Consider the following 9,513-nt stretch of genomic DNA (forward strand, 5'->3'; position numbering starts at 1 on the left):
AGCTTTTCATATTTGTTTTCAAATTCACACCCCTCTTCTTCGGATGTGGAACTGCAACAACAAAATATGTTAAGCTCATTAAATTCCAAACTAGCAGCATTGTTCAATGGGGAATAAAAATCCGCGTTTAATTTAATGCTTCGAAAACGCAATGCTGTCTTGTATCGTTAAGGCGAGATATACCCCTATCGCTATTTTCGATAAATGGAACTTGCATCAATGAGATGGGACATTTCGATATTCTCTGTATGTGTGTCACCAACCACCTCTTGTGGAAAGTTCACATACGCGATGTCGCTAAAAATGCCGCAAGGTGTTTGGGTTTCCTTAGGCGATGCAAGAAATATTTCACCCCTTCTTAAATAACTTAAACTTAAATACGTCCAAAGCCCATCTCTGGGCTGGTGCTCCTGCAACTTACGTAAACCTCTTGGATAGTATTGAACGTAGAGCATTTAAATTGATAGATGATAATATCATCGTATCTTTATTTATTTCGCTTGAACATCGTCGTAAAATCGCTTGTCTGATCCTTTTTTACCGTTGCCAGTTGCATTCCTCCCCTTAAACAGTTCAACCGTAATACTCGCGTTTCTAGGAATGCTCATCAGTATACCCAATTTCTGCCGTACTGTCAAATACAGAGATTCGTTCTTTAGCCGTACTACGCTAATGTGTAATGCCTTACCACACTCTGTCTTTACTATTCATTGCAATATTCATGAATTTAAAACCAATGTGCATCGACATCTTCTTTCAAACCCTCTCTCCATTTCCTAGTGCTCACACTGTGCCCCTGAATAATAATGTTAGTAATATCCCCTTAAGTGTGTGCTTATTATAAAAAAAACCCGAATATTTTACGAACAAAAATTGATTTTATCTCCAAAATAACTTTATGCAATAAAGAATAACGTTTTTCACATGAGGTAGAATTTTGAGAAAAATTGAATTGACAGTTTTTTTTTATAAGAAATTAAAACCTAATAAAAACATTAATAAAAGTTGTTAAAATTTGTTTTTCGACTCAAATCTCTTTTCTAAAATTTGAGATTATGGCTTCAAACTTATTTTGTCTTCCAAGAATAATTATTTTCAACATTTAGTCAAGTTTTGAGAAAAATCTAATTGACAGTTTTCTTAAAAATTAGGTGACGCAACAGTCCATGAAGAATCAGGTCCTAGTGACTTACAACTCTCAAACATTCCTGTGTGCGAGTAATGTTTTCAGAGATAATTTGAGAAAGCACTTTTCATGACAAGAATTACTCTTGAAGGGTTTGTCAATTTTTCGCAAGACACAGTTTTCTTAAAAAACATAAAAACCCACAAAACAAATTAATAAAAGTTTGAAAAAGTGATTTTCGATTCAAATATCTTTGCAAAAATTAAAAATATTGGCTTCAAACTTATTTTAACCAACAGAAAATATTGTTTTCGACATTTAGTAAAATTGTTATAAAAATTCAAAAGTCCATTTTTTCATAAAAAATTGAAGTCAAAAAAATAGGAAAAATTTAGTAAAAATTGATGTTCAGTTCTCCATATCTCGTGAACAATAGAAGATATTGACTTAGAATTGATTTCATCAAATTACTATTTGTTTCTATAAGAAATAAAAACTGTGAGGAAATGCTACTAAAATTGGTAAAAATAGGTTCTCGACAAAAAATCTCGGTAACAAAAATAGATTTTAACAGATAACAACTATTTCGATATATTATGCAAAATATTATTGGTTGTTTTAAAATTTTGAAGAATAATTCAAATGATTTTTTTTTAAACACGAAAACCTTAAAAACCTTTAAAGCAAGACAAATCGACAGACGGAATAGGAAGTTATTAGTGTGGTTCGCATTTGAGATTGACAAAATGAATTTCAAATTCGTCATTTTTCACCACAAATTGTTAGGTATTTGTTTACAAGCAATCGCTATATGTTTCCATAAAAAAATCAGCTTTTTGTTTCGGTTGTCTGATCCATTACCATCTTGAAATTTTATGATTTCTCTAGACTTTAGTATTTGGTAGAAGCATCTGTATTCAGACATTGCTGAAATCTACTTAGTGAATCATTTTTGAACCTATTGATTCTTTTTTTTTAGTTCGTTCTTTAGATGGTTAAAGAATATCTTACCATCTGGAAATATCGTAGCTTGCCATTCAGGTCAGGTCCTTTATTTTGACTAATCCTTACTTTCAAGTTTATTTCTGAAATCAACTGATTCCATCACTCCACAATTCATAATCCCTTTGCATACATTGACTTCTTGTAAATAATATGCTGATTTTACGAGCCCAAAATCGAACTGAAGTGTGTGGAGATTTGTAGTGGCCTGATTTCAAAACTGGCTACTGCCTGCACAGTTAAACAATTGAGGTCGATTGCAAATTGATTTTGTAAATTTCTGTCACAATCTTGATTAAGGGAGTCACATTCTTGAACGTCAGAACCTTACCACAATAGAGACTATATGAGTGTTGTTTTCTTGTAACTTGTTACACTTTGAATTAAGTTTTCAATACTTTATCGACATTGCTTAAGCCTAGAGTGACTCATTAAGTACGTTTATTCGACCAAGATTTCAAACATTAAGGAGTTGTCATTGCCAAAATTACTAATACTACAAAAAGAAACCAATGCATTGCTAACTTTAAATGGCCTTGAATGTGGCTTTAAAAATTGTTTGTTATACAAAGAAAAAGTAAATTACAACCTCACCTTTGGTGTGCCTTAGAATTTCAGTTTGGGGTCTACTTCCTGTAGTGATTAAAAAGAACAAGGAATAGCATTGTTTTCTAAAATAAAGAAAACATCTCTTAAGCTCAGTAGATTCTTTTAATAGAAGAACACAAATCTCAAACATTTATGTTCCAATACGAAACCAATATTTGGAAGTGTGAAAATCATCAGTTGGGTTCTTTGGCAAAAGTTAGTTTCATTTTATATCTCTTTGGAAGGAATCAAAAAAATATCCTTGATAATTATTTTTCAAACAATTACAAGGTACCAAGTTTATCTACCTACTAAGCCCCTTAAATGCTTATTTGTAAGAAATTCTATACCTTTATCATGAAGTAGAATAATTCTTTTTACTTATCCTTGAACAATCAATAATTTCCTTTATACAAATAAAAGAAGAAAAAAAAATAAAATAATCCCTTTAAATAAGCTTTTTGCTAAATGGCCAATATATAGAAAATCATTTCAAAGACGCATTGCCGCCACTGCCACTGCCACCTCCACCACACCCGCTATAACCATCCCACAGCCCTTAACCGAGTACATATAAAATGTTTGGGTAGGTCAGTCACATTCGCGTTCCACACCACACAATTCTACAACTCGACACTAAAACGATTTATGGCGTTCAATTTTTTTTCGCATGCTTAAAGGTGACACGCAACCCAAGGCAAAAGCTCCTTGTTGATGGGGATAAAAATCGATTGAAACATAGGACACGTGCTATAGTCTCAGCTCCGCGTCCTCGTCCCACCATACTAACAGCGACACCACCGCACCGCATCGGCACCGGTCCCGCACCCTATTCCACCGCACTGGCCACACCACATCAAGAACGGCATCATGACACCCAACACCCAACTATACCATCAAGTGTGTTTGTTGGCCCACCATGTCTCCAGACTATTGGCGGCCATTAAATGTAATTTCGTCGAGTCCTGTCCTCACATCGGAGGAAGTGGAAGTGTTCCATTTTTGTGGCCGCTCTGGCGCACCGATAATTGCAATTTTAATTAAAAGGTGAAATAAATCGTCATCGTCCTGGCCATCGTCGTAGTCATCGTCGTTGTCGGTTGTCGTAGTCGTTGAGTTGTTGCCGCTGCCGCCGGCCGTTGTCGTCGTCGTTCGGCCGCCTGTGTAGCCTTTTGTCGGCAGCACACAGGAGTACTAAATATACGTACATTGCAACATATCTTAACAGCAGTTGAGGGAATTTACCCGGGCTATTATAAGTTTCATTTGGAATTCATCTACTTAGCCAAAGAAGCCGCCATCATCGGCCGGCCATCCGGCCGCCCTGCATTGCGATATACTATATCTAAACTTAAGACAGAGATATATGCGACAATTACTGATGCAATGCAACCTGTCGCTTTCCTGTGGTTTCGAGCAATAGTTCTGTTTCCTTTTTTTTACTTTTAATCGTAAAACAGATATCGTGCAGTGAGCAGTCAGATCCAGATAGTCCAAAGGCATTCGATTGACATTCTACCGGGATTTCATGGAGACTTATCTAAATGATAGTTTTTGTTGTTTTGAAAATGAAAGGGATTTTAATTCAGAATGAAATTGATTGCAAAATGTCAAATGAAACAGATCCTTGATGCGATGCGATGCGTGGAATATTTTAAAATAAATACATTGCCTAATATGTCATTTACAAACTGCGTTAAACAATCACTGTCAATGTCACTCACTGACAATTCCAATATTTCATAAACCTTCAACGATCCCAACTATAAATCTGACCTAGTAGATGATATAATAGATTAGCTAAAAATAAATTAAGTCTTTGGAAAATGTCAATTTAACGCTCTCATAGATTTTTGCGGAAGCTTTAAACATTCCTTTGATGGTATCTACGAGTATACACGTAGAGTCTGTCATCAGTATAGTTTATATATAGTTTATAAACAGGTCTGCAAACATTATTGCACGTATAACTGCAGTGCAAACGCTATTTACCAAACATGGTACTGACCACTAATTACTTAGCTTAATGATTAATTAATTTGTCGTAAGCACCCAAAACGTTGAGTTAATTCACGTTTGCACTAAAAATGTATACAAACATATATATTTAGCTTAGCTATTGTCAGCATCAGCATCAGTAGCACTCTAACGTTATTCCCTTGGGGGAATTTTATTATCTCGCAGAGTAGACTGCATCTAGGTACACTGAAAAAAAACTTTGAAAAAATATATATCAAAAAATTGTAGTCAAATAATCACCACACACTTTAAGAGGTTTGTGTACCTTTAATATGCAAAAGACACAGTGTGAGCATTAGGAAAAGAGGGAATTGTTAGATAGGAGGTGTCGATGTGCACTGATTTTGAATTCCTGAACATTCCAATGATAGGCAAGATAAAGCGTGGCAAGGCATTCCACATTCGTGTAGTACGGCTAAAAAATGAATCTATGTACTTCATAGTAAGGCCGAAGTTGGGCTCAAGGGTAATCTGATGGGCATTCCTAGAACCGCGGGTATTACTTAAATTGAGTTAAATTGTTTAAGGGGAGGAATGCAACTGGCTATTTCACTAGAGGATAGTCCGTTGAAATAACGGTAAAAAGAGTGAGACAAGAAACTTGACGACGATGTTCGAGTGACGTAATAGAGTTGATGATGTTCAAGTCACCAATCAATTTAAAAGCTCTTCTTTGAGTACTGCCCAAGAGGCTTAAATAAGTTACTGAAGCACCAGTCCAGAGATGAGAGATATATTCAAGTTTCAGACGTATATAGGTTTTGTAGATTGTGGCCAAATCAGACGGGAGGAAAAATTTCTTGCATCGTCTCAAAAAACTTGACATCTTGCATCATTTTTGGTGACATCACGTATGTAATCGCTCCACAAAAGGTGGTTGCTGATACACGTTCCAAGGATGTCTAGATTTTTAGTTTCGTTGATGCAAGTGCCACTCATAGATAGTGGCAACGAGGGATTATCTCGCTTTGACGATGCAAGAATGAATTGGGTCTTTGAAGCATTAAATTCCAAACGGTTTCTTATTCCCCAATGCTGTGTAGGTTTGAATTTAATGAGCTAATCATATTTTGCCGTTGCAGTTCCACATCCGAAGAGGAGGGCTGTGAGTCTGAAAACGAATGTGAAAAGCTAAGAGTGCTTTCACCAGCAAAACAATATATTGGATTAGAAGTATTAGACAGAAGATCATTTATAAAAATGAGGAATAGGGTCGGAGACAAAACGGAACCCTGGGGCACACCAGCTTTTTTTAATTGTTTCGGACTTGATTCCGTTCAAAACAACAAGAAAATTTCTAATAAAACGAAGGAAAATTCGTCAATACCTAAAGCACGCATTTTTGATAAGAGAGCAGGATGCCAGACTTTTTCAAATGCCTTTGAAAAATCAAGTGCAATAATCTTACTTTCTCCAAAACGATGTAAAGATTTGCTCCACTGTTCCGTGGGATGAACCATGAGATCACTAGTCGACCTATTGCTACGAAAGCCGTATTGGCAATCAATAAGAAGCTTCCGTTCCTCAAGATATTTCTTAAGCTGATAATTAATCAGCATATCCATGACTTTAGAAATAAGGGACGTTAGTGCTTTTGGCAATAATAAGGGAGCAATAGTGAGGGAGAAAGATTCGACGGTTTTTGGGGGTAGGCTGAACAAATGCAGTTTTCCAACTACTGGGAAAGAGCCCAGAAGAATACGATAGATGAAAAAGCTTACGCACTGGTTTGCTAGCGTGGAAGAACACCTCTTCAGAATAATAGCGGGGATACCATCCGGACCAGCAGATTTATGAATGTCGAGATGGAGGAAGCATAATGACCAGTTAAAGATCCTGAAGAATTTTTTGAGACCATCCCAGTTGGCCCTCTCGTACTGCCAAACGGTTCTCTTTGGAGCTCTTTCTTTAACTGAATTTGTTTCACACGAGAAATTAGCAAATTTGACAATGTCGTCCGATGTGCCTAGAGGCCTCAATACACTCATTGTGTACAGTGAGACGCAAGTCAAGTGTATTTTCTTCTCATCTGTTAACGTCTGATATTCGAGTAGGCTCGTTGACAAGTTGAGTAAGATGGTTAAACTCAGCAAAAATCTCAGCACACATTCCTTCAAGTGTTGTCTGGCCCGAATGCAGAACCCACGAAAAATTGTGAACAAGGCGACAATTCTTTGGATGGAGGCAGACAGATCATCAAATTCCTGAAAAGTCGAAGCTCTGTCGAGGTGTGGGCTCCGATAAAGAAATTATATTATATTGAATGATGTGTTTATTCACGGAAAGTTTTAACCACACGAAATTAAAGAAGGAGTTGGTACAATGACCAAATTGCGTTAAAGGTGGAAAGGAAACATCATTCTTTATAAATTTAGCGGGCCATTGTGTTAGAAGAATAATGGCACCAAGCAATAATCATGAATTGAAAATTTGGCAGGAACGGAATCTTCACCTACTTGGGTTTTACTCAATGCCAAAACAGCTGGTATGTTAGAAACAGTGTGGATGTACACAGACAAAAAATTCGATCTCAGCCCTAGAACATTACTATTACCAGTTATTGCAATATGTAAAATCTAAAAAGTTGTTAAAGGTTTTCCGAAGAGTTCTTGACTACTTGTCTAATTGCAGAACGTATGTCGCTTCAAATAGTCCACCGGCTTTAATTCTTTAGTTAGCTTGATCTTTTATGATCGTTTGCTAAGAACTACATTTTCTACACTTCAACCAATCCGTTGTTTTACTAAAATGGTGACTTCATGCAACAAATATTTACACTCAATTTTTTGCACTTAGCTCGTTTTTACCGGTCTGCTAGGGTAAGAATTACTACCGAAAATTAGAGTTAACGCTCTTCAAGTTGCAAAGTTAAAACCCTGTTCGAGAATACGATACTTGCCAAATGTTTCATAGCTTAATGGGAGATTATACTTTAAGCAAATTACAAATAAATTCAATAAACACACGTTTTTGGAATGGGCGCCATTACCTATATTTTATTGTTCTTTCTCTCAAAACGATTCTTTCGAGACTAAACTAGTCTACAAAAAGAACAATTTGAGCAATTAAAGTTCGTGAATCTATTCTTGCGTTCAGAAATATCTGTTATCTCTTTCTAACATCGAACTGCACGGCTAAAGCTTATGACGTTCCTAATTATTTAGTGATATAGTAAAGGCTGAGAAATTTTTGGTATTTACAAACGATAAGGTCATTCATTTCGTGGTTTCAAGGTCGAGAACTGCCTTTTGACACCTGTCAAAACTAGCTGTCATTTGAAGTGTCATAATATTAGTAGAATATTTGCCATCTACGATAATAAATTGCCTTACAATCGAAAAAGGCGTAATAACTATTAAAACTTATTTTGTATACAAAAGTTGCAATTTCAATATATCCATCAACACCATTCATGTTATGTCCACCATACCGTTATACCGAAAGTCCAACGTTCAATTTGTCTATGTATAAGCGGATCGCTTTACACGATCCCATCTGCGGCACTGGACACCTTACTCTACCTAACACCTCTTGACTGAGCTGAGCTGCAAGCTCTGCTATTCACCTAGTGGACTAACAACAACATTGGCCATCCGTTATTCTTAGGTATTTAGAATCAATTCCTAACCACACAGACTACACCATCCACCAACTGCAATACGACAGAAATTTCAAGATATATAGGATAGAACATTTCTGGAAGATGGGTCAATCCATTTTTATACAGATGGTTGAAAAATAAAAGAAGGGGTTTGTGGAGGTTTGTACTCTAAACGACTGAAATTAAGATTCTGCCTTCCCCATCATTGTACCGTGTTAAAGGCGAAACAAGAAGAAGGGATAAAAGAAGTCTTGTCCTGGCTTAAAGAAAAAATCAGCATCTGATATCCGTATTCTCTCAGATAGTCAGGCTGCTATCAAATCCCTGGACTCTGTCTCTACAAACTCTATAACAGTCCATAACTGTCGATCATCTCTAATGGAGATGGCACAAGAGTTTAATATTCACCTTTGTTGGGTGCCGGGCCATAGAGACATTCCAGGTAACTGTAAGGCAGATGAACTTGCCAGGAACGGTGCAGTGCAGCCCAGCCTACCACGTTTGGCACATACTGGAATACCAATCGCTACTTGTAAACTGTTGCTAATTCAAGACGCTGTGAGGAGGGCAGGCACCAGGTGGAACAACATCACCACGTGTCAAGTCACAAAAAACATCTGGCCAACAGTGGATTTAAAACGTTCAAGGTGCTTACTCTCTCTAAGCCGATAATTGAGTGTCATAACCGGACACTGTCTAATAGGAAAGCACGTCACGCTACTAGGCGTATTCTCAAATGACTTTTGCAAAAGCTGTATGGACGAAGAAGAGGAGGAAACACTTCTTCATCTTCTCTGTTCATGCCCTGCTCTGTTTCGAAAACGCAAGAATTACCTAGGAGAATTCTTCTTTAACGATATAAACGATCTAAATCATATCAGCATAATCATCCTATCACGTTTCGTAAGGGACTCAAACTGGTTCCATTGAGCTTAGGAGGAAGCCTCAAGATTCATGTGGTATCACAATGGGCCATTAAACTGGCTTAAGTGTGTTCGTTTCCATCTTCGACAGCCACTTTAACTAAACCTAACCTAACCGCTATGCCGCTAATCTTCCAATGGCAGCCATTGGCATGATATTGTTTATTAGCAACAAAAAAGATTTAAAACTAGACTGTTTCTTAGGAAAAAAATCAATGCACATTTTTTGGGCCAACGTTTGATGAAACCTAGGC

Source organism: Eupeodes corollae, chromosome 3, assembly GCF_945859685.1.
Source record: "Eupeodes corollae chromosome 3, idEupCoro1.1, whole genome shotgun sequence".
Lineage (NCBI taxonomy): Eukaryota > Metazoa > Arthropoda > Insecta > Diptera > Syrphidae > Eupeodes > Eupeodes corollae.